General features: G+C 38.4%; 1 protein-coding gene across 3 annotated transcripts in view; it reads right to left on the bottom strand.

Moving 5' to 3' along the window:
• PCDH15 (protocadherin related 15) overlaps window positions 1–16,141 on the bottom strand; it is a 2,110,989-nt gene extending 2,094,848 nt beyond the window's left edge. For all 3 annotated transcript variants that reach the window (XM_074232276.1, XM_074232274.1, XM_074232275.1), the window contains exon 1: window positions 16,009–16,141. The gene's annotated coding sequence lies outside the window, so the exon portion shown is untranslated. The remainder of the gene's footprint in view (window positions 1–16,008) is intronic.
• Window positions 16,142–17,995: the final 1,854 nt, after the last annotated feature.

Genomic DNA, 17,995 nt, shown 5'->3' on the forward strand with positions numbered 1-17,995 from the left:
TATAATATGATAAATTGAAAAATTCAGAGTAATGTGGGATTTCTATGAAGTGAAACCAAATAAAAAAAGCCCAAAATGGCATTATATAAAATGGCTGCAACTATGTATGAAGACAAGAATAAACAATGAATTCTGTTGTTCATTTTTGAATGATTTTTCAGTCCTGTCTGATTCTTTGTGATTTCATTGGGATTTTCTTGGCAAAGATATTGGAGTGGTTTGTCATTTCTTTTTCCAAAACAATGAACTATGTTGGAATAAAACATTCAGTGTTAAAGGATATACCACAAACTACAAACTATGAACATTAGAGGTCTATATAATTGGTAGCAATTCATGAATTACAAGGAAGGAACATAATGCACTACTTTCATTCACATTAATATAGCATTATTAATTATTTTCAGTGAATGTATTATATGTGTGTGTATTTATTGCAGGAGGCAATAGTAATCACTATCAACAATATTTATTAATCACTTAATGTGCTGCTACTATATCAAGACCAAGAGATACAAAAGTTTATATTCTATACAGGAACAGCAAAATGGGGCAGTGGATAGAGCATCAGCCTTGGGGTCAGACCCGAGTGCAAATTTTACCTTAGACATATGTCCCTTCCTAAAAAGTCATTTAACCCTGTTTGCCTCATATCCAGGGCCATCTCCAGGCATCCTGATTCATATCTAGCCACTGAACCCAGCTGGCTCCAGAGGAGAAAGTGAGGCTGGTGACAACAAAGCACCTCCCCCCACTCAAATCCAAATCACTGCTTGTTATGGCATCATTACCTCAGGGAAGGGATTCTTCAAGACTGAAGGACAAATGTCATGTCCACATACATACACAAGTTTATACAAGATAAATGGGAGTTAATTTAAGAGAAAAGAATCTAGGAGGTGTATGTAAGGGTTAGTCTTGGAGTAAGGGAAGTAAGGGAAACAGGAGGTTTACATGAGGAAGAAGAGAGTCCAAGAAGATAGCCAGAGAAAAGACAGATAGGAGAGAGGATGTCTTATGTGAGGTATAAGACTAGAATCCCATGATTATATGATATGAGTAAGAGAGAATAGAAAAGGAGATTGAAAATGGAAAAACAAGAACAAAAATTAGATTCTGGATTCAAAAATTGAAGGAATTTTTATTTATATGGTTAAGAGCACTATTTTTAAAACTGGTTGACAAATGCTGAAGAATCGAAGGGTTGGTAAAATGGTTAAAGAGAACATTGCAACAATTTACCCTTAAATGTTTCACTTCCTTTATTCCCTCCCTTGCTATCAATAATCAAACACAATCATTGCATATAAATTCTAGGATCACTTTGGTTACAGATATTTTAAAAAGTGTTTAAATTCAAAGTTGAGCCAACTTTGAAATATATCCTGATATTATGATTTTCTTCATCATTTTTGTAAGTAATTTTAATTAATACAACTCCAATTCTTTTTTTTAAAATTAAAATAATTTAATTTTTTTGGATAATCTCATTTTCAACAAAGGGAAATTTAGTTGTCATTAATGGTTTTTCTTGTTTATGAATTAAAATGGTAACACTGGATAGATAATAAATATCTAATTGCTTTGAAGGGAGAAAGATACTAAATTAGAGGGGGAGAAAAAGAAATCCAGAATATCCACCATATTTCAACATTAAAATTGATAAGTAGTATTATAGATGGAAAGTATATATATATATATATAGGGAGAGAGAGAGAGAGAGAGAGAGAGATTTACAAGCATGTGTGTGAAATGCACATATATATATATACATATATATATATATACAGTAACTATGTATACTAAGTATACATACTCAAAAAACTCCTGCATATATTAATTTATATGTATACATACATGAATAAACATGTATCTTTACAAGAATATATATATGTGTGTATATATATAAAATATAATGTGTGTGATATATATTATGTAAATAAATATATAGAGAGAAATGTATGTGTGTGTCTGTATGAGTTAAGCTACTTATGTCTGTTTTTTCAAATCTCCCATTTAATATAACAAATGAGTCAAATGATGCTCCCTATAGCTATAGATAGACTTCAAATGATTCTTGGGTAATCATATGAAATAAAGTTTCTAAAGCGTGTACATCCAGGCAATGAAAGGGAAGGAGGCAACCTTAGTGTTAGTTTAATTGAGGAATTATAATCTACATTTGAACTGCAATTGGATGAAGCAACAGATTTGATTAAAGATGCTCATTCAATTCCATTGCTAGAATTGATGGTATCTGAGATTCATTATTTTGCTAATATATGGATGAGAAATTCTTATGGAAAAATTCATCAGCTATTACAGATCATTTGATGAAAATTAATCAATGTAGTGATGTATACTGTACTCTCCATTAATGAAGTTTATTTTTTATAATAAAATGAAGATCTACAAAACCCAATACATAACTCCTTTAGTAGGTTGGACAAATCGTATGCTTCAAAATCACTATGCTAACAAATATTAGCAAAAAGTTAACATTGTTTTTCAAATTGTGACAGTGTAATGGAATTAAATGTGTCTAATGACCAATGTAGCCAAGATTAGAAGGAAAATGGAAAGCTGGGGTGCAATCTTCACAACTATGATCCTAATAATGGACTTATTCCTAATATAGAGAAAGCTGAATCAAATTTATAAGATTACAAGTCTTTCACCAATTGATAAATGGTCAAAGAATATGAATGGCAGCTTTCAGATGTGGAAATTACAAAATTACAAAAGTTATATATAGTCATAGGGAAAATGCTACAAATCATTATTTACTAGAATAATGCAATTTAAAACCATCTCATATCTATCATAAATTGGCTGAGATGACAGAAAGAGAAAACGATTAATGTTGGAGAAGATGTGGGAAAATTGGGACAATAATGCACTGATGGTGAAGTTGTGAAATGATTCCACCATTCTGGAGAGCAAGCTGAAACTAGCAATAAAACCGATCATAGTCTTTGACCAAGGAATTGGAAATTGAATGAATACCCATCAATTGAGAAATGGCTAAATAATTTTTGGTATATAAATGTTACAGAATACTATTGTTCTGTAAGAAACATGGGAAGATTTATAGGAACTGATGCTGAGTGAAGGGATCATTATAAATTTTAGCAAGAACAATTTGAGATGATCATCTATGATGGATACTGCTTCTCTCAGCAGTTCAGAGATTAAGGACATCCCTGAGAGACCTCTTATGGACAATGCCATCCACATCCAGCGGAGAAAAAATAATCACACAGAAACTGAATGCATATTATGTTCACATTTTTAAAATATCTTATGATTTTCCCTTCCTTTCTCAAGTTATTTTTTCTTTCCCTCACCAGGCAACTAGGTGGCACAGGGGATGGAGCACTGACCTTGGAGTCAGGTCCAATCCAGTCTCAAACTCTTGACTCTTACTAGCTATGTGGCCTTGGACAAGTCACTTAACTCTGACTGCCTTGTAGCCAGGGCCATCTCTAGTCATTGAGATTCATATCTGACCACTGGACTCAGATTGCTCTGAAGGAGAAAATGAGACTGGTGACTTAGCACAGCTCCATCTCAAATTCAGTTCATATGCTTGGCATTGCATCAACTTCCTGATGTCATGGTCTTCTTCAACAATGAAGGACAAACATTATTTATTTCCCCTAGTTCTAATTCCTCCTTCCACAAAAATCATGATGAGCGGTGTAGAAAGAGAAGGCAGCAGAAAACTATGAATGCATAAATTTGCAAATGGATGAATGGTGAAAAACTCTCATTGCTTTCAAGTGGAAAAATGAAAAAATTGACTAAATGGAAGCAATACACAGGACATTTCTCTATCATCAGGAAGCACCCTATTCTTATTCTCTGGGTACTAGATTGAGCAGCTAGGTGACACAGTGGATAGAACACTGGCATTGGAGTCAGGAGGATGAGAGTTCGAATCTAGGCTCACACACTAGTCATGGGCAAGTCACTTAAACCCAATCGCCTCACAACCAGGTCATCTCTTGCTGCCTTCATTCATATCTGACTACTGAACCCACATGACTCTGAAGGAGAAAGTGAGACTGGTGAATTTGCACAGATCTCTCCTCACTAAAAAATACAATTCATATTCTTGTGATGGCACCTCCCCTGATGCCATAATGTCCTTTGAGAATAAAAGGCAAAAAAATCATTAATAAGCAAATTTATTTTTTAGCAATTATTTTCTCTTAAATGTTGAACATTGTCAGATTTCATGTGTGTAAGGACAGATTAGAGGGGCCAAGAAGAGGGAAGTGATAAGAAAGGAGTGGATATGAGAGCAGAGGAGAAGAGAGGAGATAAGAGAAGACAGAAACTCTAAGTGAATTCAAGAATTTTAGAGTTAGACCTTTGAAGAAAAGTACCAAGAGACTACACTTATTAAATAGTTATGAAACGGGAAACCAGGTGGTACAGTGGATAGAATACTGACCCAGAAGTCAGGAGGACACGAGTTCAAATGTGATGTCAGACACTTAATAATTACATAGCTGTATGACTTTGGGCAAGTCACTTAACTCCATTACCTTGTAAAAAAAAGTTATGGAAAACAATTTTAAATACATTTTGATAATGGTTCACAATTTAAAAAAATATATTGTGCAAATGAAATAGACAAACTGGTTACTAATTATTTGATTGGAATCCACCATGTAATTTGAACAATTCAAAATATGAAAGCAAAGGATGAAAAATATACTCACTATAGACAAATGAGATAGTTTTTGAATTATTTTTGTATTATTCATATAACTAAAGTGATAAACATTTCTCATTCATAATATGCTAAAGCATAGTCAATTGTGTAGGATTCTCTAAAGATATTATATCATCGGCAAATAGCAATACTTTTGTTTCTTCACTTCTTTTATTTAAATTCCACATTCTTTTCTAATTTTATTCATATAGTCAGCATTCTAATAAAATATTAATTTGCATGTTTGCTTCACCCCCAATCTTATTGGAAAGATTTCTAACTTATCTTTATTACAAATAATTATAGAGAGATTGTACTTATCATTTTATTGAAAGTTTAATTTGTTCTTATGATTTCTAGAGTTTTTAATATTTTTGCCTATATCTACTAAGGTATTAATATCAATTTATTATCTTGTCACTGTAATGGTCTAAGTTGTTGCTGTAATTCTTAATATAGACCCAGCCCTGCATTCCTGATATAAACCTTGTAACTGCTGTGACCTTTTTGATATATTGCTATAACCTCCTTGCTACTATTTAATTTTTTTGTAAGAATATTAATTTGGAAATTGGTCTACAATTTTCTTTTTCTCGTGCTACTCTAACTGATTTAAATATCAGCACTATACTTGTGTTATAAAAGACATTTGTTCAGATGACTTATAAGCCTATTTTTTTAAGAGTTTATATAGCATTCTGATTGATTAATTGATGGACCGGTGCTTGTCCTTTCTTCTCAAAGCAGACTGTGACCTTAGGGAGATGATGCCATGAGAAAGAATGAATTGGATTTGAGTGAGGGAAGATTCTTTGCTAAGTCACCTGACACACTTTCTCTTTCAGAGTCATCTGAGTCCAGGGGTCAGATATGAATCAGGATGACTTGCCCTGGCCCTGGACAGAAAACAGCCTGTGACTTGTCTAAGTTTACACAGCTATTAAGTGACAAATGGCTGAAGCCAGATTGGAATTCTTCCTGATTCCAGGGTTGTTGTTCTAGATACTGAACCACCCAATTCCCCCATTAGGCATTAGAATTCAGTGTTCCTTAAAATGTTTGAATGAATTCACTTGTAGATTCATCTGGTCATGGGATTTTGTTCTTACAGACTTCTTTGATAGCTTGCTCAATTTCTTTTTCTAAGGTAGTGTTATGCAAGTATGCTATTTTCTCTTCTATTAATGGCAAGTTGCATGTTTTTTAAATATTCATCCATTTTGCATAGGTTGTTAGATTTATTAGCATATAATGCTTTAATTTCCTCTTCCTTGGTGGTACATTCATACTACATTTTTATAATCATAATTTTTCCTTTCTTTATTAAAATCAAAATAACCAAAGGTTTATCTATTTAATTGATTTTACATATAGAGATTTTAGCTTTATTCATTAGTTTAATGATTTTCTTATTTTCAACCACTTTCAGGATTTCCAGTTTGGTATATGATTGAATATTTGTGATGTTATTTTTTCTAAATTTTTTTCAGTTGCATTCACAATTCATTTTTTTCTTTCTCTTTTTATTTGATATAAGCATTTAAAAATAAAAATATTCCTCTGGGTACTGCTTTAGCTGCATACCATAAATTGTGATATGTTATTTCATATTATCCACTTTAAATAAAATCTTTGACTGTGTCTGATTTATTTTTTGATCCATGAATTCTTTATGATATGATTATTTTCTTCCACATTATTTTTAATCTATTTCTGTGGCCCATTGGGGTTTTTTTTTTTGTTTGTTTAGTTTTTGCAAGGCAAATAAGGTTAAGTGGTTTGCCCAAGGCCACACAGCTAGGTAATTATTAAGTGTCTGAGGTCACATTTGAACTCAGGTTCGCCTGACTCCAGGGCTGGTGTTCTATCAGCTCTGCTACTTATCAGCCCTAGCCCATTGTTTTTTAAGCAATTTATTTATTTTGTCAATTATATATAAAGATAATTTTCAATACTCATTTTTGTAACATTTTCTCCTTCCCACTTTTCTTTCCTCCTTCCTAAAATAGCAAATAATCTGATATAGGTTATTTATATAAAATCACGTTACCCATATTTCCACATTAATCATGCTATGAAATAATAATCATAACAAAAGGAAAAAACATGAGAAGGAAAACAAAACCAATTTGAAAAAGTGAAAATTGTATATTTTGATCTACATTCAGATTTCATAGTTCTTTCTCTGGATATGGATGAAATTTTCTGTCAAAAGTTTTTCTTAGAATTTTTTTTAACCACTTGAGAAGAACCAAGTCTATAATATTTGATCATTGAATAAATTTTCTGTTAAAGTGGACAATGGGTGTTCTGGTTCTGCTAACTTCACTTAGCATTAGTTTACATGAGTCTTCTCTAGATTTTCTGAAATCTGCATGCCACATTATTAAGAGTAATTTTTATTGTATTATGTTCTGAAAATAATGCATTTAAAATGTCTGCTTTTCTGCATTTGGCTGGAAGAATTTTATGGCCCAATAAATGGTGAATTTTTTAGGTGTCTTTGACCATTGAGAAATGGGTTTATTCCTTTTTACTCCCATGCAGTTTTCTCCAAAGGTCTATCATATGTAACTTCCTAAAATTCTATTCATCTATTTAACTTATTTATTTTATAATTGGATTTAGTGAGTTTAGAAAGAAAGAAAAGAAAAATGTTTAAGTCCTCCATTTCTAAAGTTTTACTGCCTATTTCCTTCCTTACTATATTTAATATTCCCTTTAAGAATTTGGGTGCTGTACCATTCAGTACTATATGTTTAATGTTATCAGTACCTCATTGTCTATGACACCTTTTTACAAAAAATGTAGTTTCCTTGTTTGGATCCTATAAGTAAATTTATTTTTGCTTTTGCTTGTCTGAGATTATTGCTACTATTTGTGTGTACATATGTGTGTATGTGCATGTGTATTTATGTGTGCATGTGTGTATGTGTATGCCATGTATATGTCTTCAGTTTTAGTTCTCCTTTTTTAAACTTTGGATATATATATATATATATATATATATATATATATATATATATATATATCTCACTATATATCATGTGTTTCTTTTTTTATCAATATTTTGCTGAATTCTGACTTCTAATCCATTCTGTTATCTACTCCCATTTCATTCACATTTACAGTTATGATTATTAGGTTTTGGTTTTTCTTCATCCAACCCTCCATTTAATCCCTTTCTCCTTCCTCTTTTTACTTCCCCGTTGGGTGAGATTGATTTCTGTACTCAATGAAGTCTATATTCTATTCCTTCTGAGCCAATTCTTATAAGAGTAAGATTCAAGCTTAGTCTATAGCCCCCATCCTGCCCCCATTTCCACCTACTCTGTAAAACTTCTTCCTTGGGTTCATCTTTTATGTGAGATAATTTACCTATTATTCTTTTCCTTTCCTCACTGTTTCAGGGCAGCCTTCTTTTTATCCCTTGATTTAAAAAAAGCCCATTACAGTAAACCAATACATGTGCCTTATAACTATATTTACATTCCTTCTAACTTCCCTAATAATCAATGTGTTCTTAAGAATTATACATATGAACTTTGAATATAAGAATGCACACAGTTAAAACTTATTCAGGTATAGTTTTCAACAGAAAAAAAAAGATATATGGATTGTAATCTTGGCTGGAAAAAAATTGGTATTTCTACTAGAAAGGTAAATAATTAAAGGACTTTTTGAGAAAATATGTTCAAAACCAAGTCAATTTGGACAGACATCATGGAAAAGGAGATACTGGGATAAGATTCAAGAAAGCCAAACCTTAATTCTTTGCTAAGACACTTATGAGCAAATATGAGTCTGGGTAAATTACTTAACTATTTATTTCATGCCTCAATTCTCTCTTCAAAAATTGCATTTATAACCTGTGGTGTTGAATACAACTCTCAATTTATGATACTATTTTCATAATCATTCTACTTTTTATTAGACTCTCTATTCCATATATTAAGTTTAGAAAAATTATTAAAAATTCCTTAATAAATATATTGTTATGTAGTCATATAGTTTTAATGTACTATTATAAATATGAAATTCTCATTTTTTTTATTTGAATAAAGCAGTAAATAAAAATTTTGTGCAGTTTGCATTATGAAAACTTTGGAGAATATCATATTTTCCCCATGTATAATGTTTTAATTGACTTAGTGAATACATGGAAGTAATTTAACCATCTGAGAGGCAATGTGGTATAGTAGAGAGGGTTAAAGTATAATTAGGGCATTAGTTTGAATCTCACTTTTGCAGTTTCTTTATTCTTTTGACCTTGAGAAAGTAACTTGTATTCTCTGAGACTCAGTTCCTCATCTGTAAAATAAGTTCTTCACGATCTACCATTCAAACTTACTTTAACTTCTAAATGTGCTTTTATATGGACTCAGGAATAGACTTAGTTTTGATCCTAGAAACCAGATAATGGGAATGATGGAAAATTTACAAAGGCATGTTTGATTAATTATCAGGGAAAATGCCATAGTATTTCCCAACTGAAATGAACTTCTTTGTGAAATGGGGAGAATTGGTTTCACTTATTGAAAATCTTTAAGTGATAGCCGAATGACTCCGGGTCAGATAATTCTATAAAGGATTCCAAAGCAATTATGATTGTAATAGAACTTTATGCCATTCCTTCATTTCTTATCTGCTGATATCCAAGGGACCATAAACACAATTTTCCCCCCTAATTAAAAAAAATCCTATCCCATAGTAATTGATGCTTTTACAATGAGAGAAATGAAGCCCAGGGAAGTTTTATAATATGGCAGATTCTGCCAGTTCAATCCATGAAATGTCTCAATCATCAATTGTCATACTGATACTAGAATATTGCCTTTATTACTAACCTGACTCTCTCCCCCAACTTGAGTTTTTACAATTAATTACTTTTTGTTATTGTCACTTGTTTTCTTTTTTTAATTTTTAGTTTTTATAACCACAATCATGTTAAAATACTTCCATATTATTCATGCTCTGAAAGAATAATCAAAAGAAAAAAGAAAAATAACGAGAAATACACACACATACACACTCATACAATCTCATATATATATTTATGTATGTATGTATGTGTGCATGTATGTATTGAAGAGACTATGCATCGATCTGCTTTCAGATTCTGTAGTTTTTTCCTCTGGATGTGGATGACATTTTCCATTGCAAGTCTTTTAGCATTGCCTTTGATCACTGTATTGCTGAGAAAAACTAAGACTATTATAGTGGATCATCAGAAAATTTTGCTATTGCAATGTGTAATATTCTGGTTCAGCTCACTTCCCTCAGCATCAGTTCACATCACAATAAATTCCTAACAAGTTTCCCCAAGAGCAGTTAGGTGACACAGTAGATAGAGCACTGGTCTTGGGATCAGGAAGACAGGAGTTCAAATCCAGCCTCAGACACCTGTCACTTACTAGCTGTGTGACCTTGGGCAAGTCACTTAACCCTGATTGCCTCACACCCTGGGCTATCTCCAGTGGTCTGGATTCCTATCTAGCAAATTGGATCCAGATAGCTCTGGAGTAGAAAGTGAGACAGGTGGCAGTGCGGCACCCCCCCCATTCAAATCATATTCATGTGCTTATCATCTTCCTGCTGTCATCATCTTCTTTGAGACCAAAGGACCAATATCATCAACAAGTTTCCTCAAATATCACTATCTCTCAGATCAAATGTGTCCCATATATAGCTACTATGTTTCCTTAATGATAGATCTAACATGACTATTACTTCGAAGAAGACCCTTCAGCGTCTTCTATTTATATCGAAATCAGTTGTCTGGCACAAGGCTCTGTAAACTCGTTAAAGTTTTATCACTGATTAGCACCTTTTTCAACCTTAAACATATTTACTACATAACTAATCCAATTCTGCTTAGAGAGTGGGGAAAAAAATCTTGAGATCTGGAAACAATTTCAAGAACATCTTTTTTGTTTTGGTTTGTTTTTAGTTTTTGCAAGGCAATGGGGTGAAATGACTTACCCAAGATCACACAGCTAGGTAATTATTAAGGTTCTGAGGCTGGATTTGAACTCTGTTCCTCCTGACTCCAGGGCCGGTGCTCAATCCACTGTGCCACCTTGTTGCCCCTGGGATCATATTAATCAAGTTCTTCATTTTGTGAATAAGGGAATTGCAACCCATCTAGTTGGGATGGATTCTCTAATTTGTCTGCGGTTAGTGGTAAAAGGTTAGAATTCAGATTTCCCCAGTCCAAATCCAGGATTCCCTCCACTGTATTAGTCTCTTGCTTGGCTATTGAAAATCTTAACAGTTCTTCATGTAGCCAGTGTGACTGCTGACTAAGCTGTTCTTTACAAACATTTTTCCTTTGTTCATTTTGCTCCATATTCCTGCATTTCCCCACTCTCATTCATGACCTATTGAATTCCTGTACATTTATTAACAAGCAACTGAAATAATAAAGGGAAATGTCACTTGTTTATGTGCAAAACTTGGATAGACTAGATGATCTTGGAGGTAGCTCCCTTCCTCACCTCAGACTTTCTATGAAATGCAGCTTTCTGCACAAATTAGAATTTTTTTAAATCCCAAAGGACAATGATCATCCTTGCAACTTCTTAATTTTTCTTTATACCTATTGTAGATTTTTATTAATACTTATTTTTAAAGCACCATGTATGTTTGGAACCATGTCTTTTAAAAATTGTCCAGCTAGGGGTGGCTAGGTGGCACAGTGGATAGAGCACCGGCCCTGGAGTCAGGAGTCCCTGAGTTCAAATCTGACCTCAGACACTTAAGAATGACCTAGATGTGTGGCCTTGGTCAAGTCACTTAACCTTGTCTGCCTTGCAAAAATGTAAAAAATAAAATTGTCCAACTCCCCCTAAACCTAGGTACAGTGTAAGGCAACAATAGTCACCAACTGAATCGTTGTTTATTTCAAATAGATATGGACCTGGATAAGTCATATTGGCTGTAGAGTAGAGTAGAAAAATGAGAAATAGGACTATTGAGAAATTGGATCCAGAAGTTGACACAGTATTCATCTTACTGTATAGATAATAAAGATCACATATTGAATTTTTAGAGACCTGAGAGAATCTTTAGTTCAAGCTTTTTATTTAACACAAATAATATTTAGAATCAAGAAAGATTCAATGATTTCTCCAAGGTCACACATGTAATAAGAGTAGACCAAGTTCTTGAACTAAAGTCCTCTGCCTCTAAGACCAAAGTTCTTGCCATTTTGTAATTCTAGATATTATTAGGAAAGCTAAAAAACACAGAGTTGTTCTACCTAAAGGAGGGTAGGGGAAAGTAGTGGAAATTGGACTTACAATGATCATAGTATAGAGATCTTGTAAATGAGGAGAGTCTCTCTACCCATATAGCTTGGCATGAAGAGGGTTGACTGGACCCACAAGAAGAAAAATGACTTGCTCAGGGTCTTCCAATCAGTTTGCATCAGAGACAAGACTTGGACTCAGGTCTTCCTAGTTCCAAGACCAGTTCACTGTTCCTTAAGCTTGTTCAGATACACTGGAATTGAATATATTCTATACAAGCATGTTGGACGTTTTCCCACAATTATTATGAACGAAATGTATTGGCCAAAGTCAGGAAAATATATAAAGTATAATAATTTGCATATGAGTGATGCTTGTGTATATCCTTCCTGAGATACTTTAAAAAAGATTTCAGAAAATAATAAAACTCTAACTATAAAGTCCTAACTACATTCTATTAATGATTTTTTTTTTCAATCAAGTCTAGGCCTTAGTGAAGAATCCCAAATCATATTATTCAGCACAACGTCACCACCATGTGGTGACTCTTCTGCAACTGCAAAACACAATGGGGAAAGACAAAATTATGAGTTTTGGTAAAACTCTGAAACTATTTTGCTCCCTTTTTCCAAAGGATCAAAATATTTCTTAAGGGTTAAAAGTATAATAGAATACACTAGTTCGCAAAGATGTAAAATATTCCTTGGGTTAAAGCAAAGACGGAGGTTTGGATTCATTTAGATAGGACATTCCAAACTGGCTATAATACATGAGTTTAGTAACATAATTTGAAGGAGAAACGCTTCTTAACTGAAATTTACCTTGCTCTGATGAGATCTCATAAATGAGTCCTTCATGACCCTTATTTTCAGGGCTTGATAGTCACAATCACTTAACAAAATTCAAAATTTTTGGTTATCATTGTTTTAAAAGTCTGGAAAATATTTGTTTTCATTCATGTCACTATAAGTTTAAAGAAAGAAGGGACCTGCACATTCATTGAGTAAAATATGATCATTTCATAAGGGTAGAAAGAGAATCCAGAGGAGTTAAGAGATTTTTTAACCGGTCATATAGCTAATGAAGTGGCAGAAGTACCTTTGAACTTATGTCCTCTGATGCCAAGATCACCCCAAGGCCTGCTATTCAAGATACATAATGATAGTATAAAGGAGCTTTAGAAGTCAGTGAGAGGACACAAATAAAACACAGGCAACCAGAGGCATCACTGCACATCAAATCTGACTAGTGACTCATGGAATCAGACTTTGCCTTTATAGGTCCCCCTCTCTCCTTGTAATATGACACTTCTAATTCTCCATTCTGTTAGTTCATTTTTACCAAGTTTAAGTCACAGCCCATAGTGTATCTGATTAATTTGTTAAGGTTAAAGATATTGTTTGTAAGTAGTCATACTTTCTTCTGATCTAACTTTCTGACACAACAAAGGAGATCTTTTAGAGCAGCAGACAGGAGGACTATGCATTTTTTTCTCTCTAAAGATTATGGACAGGTATGACATCCCTTTATACAGTAGGAAGCACAAGCTATTTATGAAATTATTACTGCTCAGACTGTGGCAACCATACAAGAAAGACTAAAATGTAACCCAGGGTGGACTTGCAGTCCCCCACAGTAAATGGTTAAGGCAGAAGCAGTAATTACTAAACCTCTACACAGCTGAGAAGAGGAAAGAAAATCTTACAGAAAAATTCACGTGCACAACCTATAGTCACTGTCCTCCATCCACTAGAACCAAAGATCCAAATCATCTATCAACTTTCTCAAATCCAAAGCTCCAACAGGGCTTTCTACAATGATGCCAGTTAAATGAGGAAGAGAAATGAAAACTAAGGGATTGTGCTCAAGATTACCTGGTTGCAGACTCCTTCATTATGCTTTTAAATTGTCAGCTCTGATTTTTAATTTGTGAGTTGTCAAACTCTAATCTATGCATATCATTAGAATATAGATGATTGTTTGATTTAAGATTAGAATAAAACTCCTGAGTCATCCATTTGGGGTCAATGAGTAGAGAGGATACCATTATTACCTGGACTTCTTATCATAGCTTAAACTAACTCTAACTAGAGACAGTGACAAATTTAGTGTCGTGATTGCCCTTCCAACAGAGAGGCAGAGCAAAGAGCACAACAGACTGCTGGGAATAAAAGTGATAAAGTGAAGTTAAATAAGGGCAGGTGTAGGGCAAGGGCATGACTGGGGGAGTTAACCTCACCAGTAATTGAAACTTGGTCTGTGTCCTCAGAAAGCCCTGTTCCTAGGTTCTCTGGACCCCAAAAGAAATGTTTTGACTGGCAAATATTTACTGAACAATAGTGGAATCTTCAATTATTTTTGAGTTATCCACCAACAAAACGAGTTCTATAAAATAAACTAGTCTATTCAGTTTAGCTCTGTAGATTAAGCCTTGCAAAATACTTTTCTATATGCATCTCAAACTCAGTCCTTTCTCTTCTCTAGTCATTCCTTGAACTTATATTAAGCTCAGAGCCTTTCCAGTGTTTGATTACTCTTTATTGTTCCCCTTGGAAAACAATTTAGGTATGACGGCTCGGCCCCTAACTTTAACCATGAGTCTGTCTAACATTTGTCTCCAGAGTAGTTTTACTAACAAGAAACACACATGGAAGCTTCATAAAACATACAGTAGGAAAATCAGATCACATCAATGCAAGCCTGCTTGAAATGGGAAGAGAAATGTGAATAAGAGGGCCTGTAGTAATAACAGACAGAGGCTTAAATCTATGGTGAAAGTGACACGTGGAGGAGAAAATGAACCCAGACAAAGCTCTGAAAATACAACTAAGTTTTGCCATGGCACAGTCCCATAAGTCAAGAACCGCTGTCTTTCAAGAGGGCCGACCTTGGCCCTTGCCACTCTCTCCTTTCCAGGACATCCTGGGAATGGATGCTCACATACATGTGCAAGCATGTATCATCGTGCAGAATGCATCTGACATTATTCTGCTCCCACAAATGAGATGGGAAATGAAATGTAACAGCAGGCTCCCTCCCAAGCCAAGACTTACAAGATCGGAATACTAACTGGTTCATTTCCTTCTCTTATTATAACATGAAGATATTAGAGCCCAGGCAAGGAGGTTTTCCAACTCGACTTTGCTCAACATGATTGTTCCATCCTGACGCGTAGGCTCTAAAAATCAGCCAAGCCTTTGGCATCATTAACTTGCCAAACCAGAGATAGTTTTCAGTCACCTTGTAGTCACTGGCATGTGAAATCCGAGGCTCTCGGGAGCATCATGCTCAGTGTCTGTTGGTCTCCCCATGCCCCTCCATTGTTAACTTGGTCCTGGTCCTAACTCCTACCAAATGTCATGGGAGGAACCAGATTTCTAAATCAACTTTTAGCCCAGGTTGGAACCAGAAATGACTTTTACCATCACAAATTCAACCATTGATCCGTCGCAATAAAGTGTGTGTGAGCAGAGAAGAGTGGGCATGCACCGAGATAACCGGCTACTGCAGCCTGTGAATCTGGGACCCCCAGGAAAACTTGAATGGGAGAAAGTTCTTTTTACCAGCCTTGCTTTGTTTGGGGAAGGCGGCCAGGGGCGATCCTGGACTATCAGCGTCCCTTCAGCTGACGCTGAGGTTTTGTTTGTTTCCTGCAATTCTGTTTACAAGGGACCATCACTTAAATGGAAAAGAAAAGTTGAAGCTTACAGAAATCCACCTGCAAGCAACTTCCAGGCAGAGTTGAAGCCGAGAGAATGGCAAAAGCCATGCTGAACTACCAGATGGCCCAATGGGCAAGGCCCCTTATGGGGAAATGTGGGGGTGGGGACCAAAGTGTGTGTCCAGTGAGGGAGGGGAGAGAGAGAGAGAGAGAGAGAGAGAGAGAGAGAGAGAGAGAGAGAGAGAGAGAGAGAGAGAGAGAGAGAGAGAGAGAGGAATTGGGAGGGAGGAGAGAAGCAATGGGAGGCAAAGGAATCCAGGGTCTTGCTAAGGCCAGCAGCCCTCTGGGAATGTGGGCTCTGTGGCCGCTCTTACCTTGCTTTCATCCCCTGGCAGCAGCTGCTGATGCCACTGTCCACCTTTGCCCGCTGCTGCCTCTGTCCTTGCCGCCGACTCTGCCGCTGCCTCTGCCCCCGCCTTCCGAGCTGGGGCTCCCCGCAGTTGGCAGTCCCAGAGTCCGGGCTTGACGGGAGCCCCGGGTCCGGGAGGCAGCCCGGGAGGCTCCGAGGTGCCAGGCTCTCCCCGGCCGGTGGTGCCCGGAGCCGCCCCCCGCCCCCCCCCCCCAGGCTAGGCGCCCGCTCCTCCGAGGGTCCTTCCAGGCAGGGCTCAGCCCCGCGGTCCGTGCCAGGGGCTCCTGCGCGCCTGCCCCGGCCGCTCCGCTGGCCACGCCGAGGGGCACGGCGGGCACTCGACAGTTGCTGCTTCTCCTCCTCCGCCTGCTCCTGCTCCTCCTGGTCCTCGCCCTGCTCCTCCTCCTCCTCCTCTTCCTCCTCCTCCTCCTCCTCCTCCTCCTCCCCCTCGTCCTCCACCTAAGCGCTCCGATGTCCCCCGGCAGCGGCTCCCTCCGGCCGGCGCGGCGCTCGGCTCACTGCGCAACAGTCAGACCTGGCAGGCTGGAGAGGGAGGGCGGGAGGCTGGCAGCCGGCTCCCCGGCGGGGAGAGGAGGCAAACTTTCCGGTCCCAGGGGCACCCCAGCGCCGCCCGGGAGCCCCGGCAAGTTGCAGGGGCCGCCCAAGCCCAGGTGCCCCCGCCGAGCCCGCTGCCGGCTCCGCGCTCCTCTGGGCACCCCCCCCCGGGAGCCCCGCGGCGGAGGCGCCCCTCTGCCAGCCGTGCCCAGCGGGAGAGCGCGGCGGCTCCGCAGCAGCGCCGGGCGGGCGAGGCGAGGGGTGGCCGGGCAGCGGGCGGCCGGGCACCGGGGCGGCGGGGCAGCCTGGCCGCCCTCAGACGCCCAGCTCCGGCTCGGCCAGCCCGGCGAGGCGGCCGCCTGCCTGCCACCGGCTTCCCCCGGCCGGCGCTCGCGTCCACATTGCCAGCCCGAGCCGACGTCAACAGCCAGCTGAGGGGGCTCCCCCCTCCTCCTCTTCCTCCTCCTCCTCCTCCTCCTCCTCCTCGTCCTCCTCCCTTCCCCTTGGCGGCGTGCGCCAATGTGCGCGCTGCCTCGGCTCCGCCGCCCCGGGCTTCTGCTGCTGCAGAGCCAGGCCCCCGAGCAGGGCAGCACCGCTGGGGGGCGGCCGGGGGGCGCCCGCCTGCCCAGCGCCCCGGAGCTCCTGCTGAGCTGGAGCTTTCAAGCTTGCCGTCTCCTGCTTTGTGAGCAGCAGTGCCCACTGGCATCCTGTGTCTGGGGCTTTGGAGCTAGCAGGCGCCGCTGCTGCCCTTCTGCTGCCATGGCCAGCGTTAGCTCGGCCCAAGCATAGTCCTTCCCGGCTGCATCTGGGGCTTTCTAAGCGGCAATGCCCAGCTGGAGGCTTCCTCTGGGGCTTTGGAAGTAGCCATGGCCAGCTCTAGCTTTTGCTGTTTGGAACTTTGTAGCTAGCCGTGCCCAGCCGCAGTCTCCGCTTTGTGGCCAGCAGTGCCCACTTGCATTCTCTCTCTCTCTCTCTCTCTCTGGCTCTCTGGAGCTTTGGAACTAGCAGGGCAGTGCCACAGACTCTTTCTCTTGCTATCTCCAGTGTTAGCTCGGCCCAAGCATAGTCCTTCCTGGGTGGGTCTGGGTTCTAACTAACAATGCCCAGCTGGAGGCGTCCTCTGGGGCCTTGGAAGCAGCCCTACCCGGGTCTATTCCTTCTCTTCCTCTCTGGGGCTTTGTAAGTAGCCAGACACAGTGCTAGGACTTCTTTTGCTAATTGGAGCTTTTTCTTTTAACTAGCCATGCACAGTTATATGTTTCTTTTGCTCTCTGGAACTTTCTAAACTAACAATACAGTGGCTCCCTGGAGTTTTTAACTCGCAATGCACAGCTACACTCACTGTCTGGAGCTTTGCAACAAGGCGCATTCAGTTATATGCTTTCTCCTGCTCTCTG

The sequence above is a fragment of the Macrotis lagotis genome, chromosome 4, assembly GCF_037893015.1.
Source record: "Macrotis lagotis isolate mMagLag1 chromosome 4, bilby.v1.9.chrom.fasta, whole genome shotgun sequence".
NCBI classification, from domain to species: Eukaryota; Metazoa; Chordata; class Mammalia; order Peramelemorphia; family Peramelidae; genus Macrotis; species Macrotis lagotis.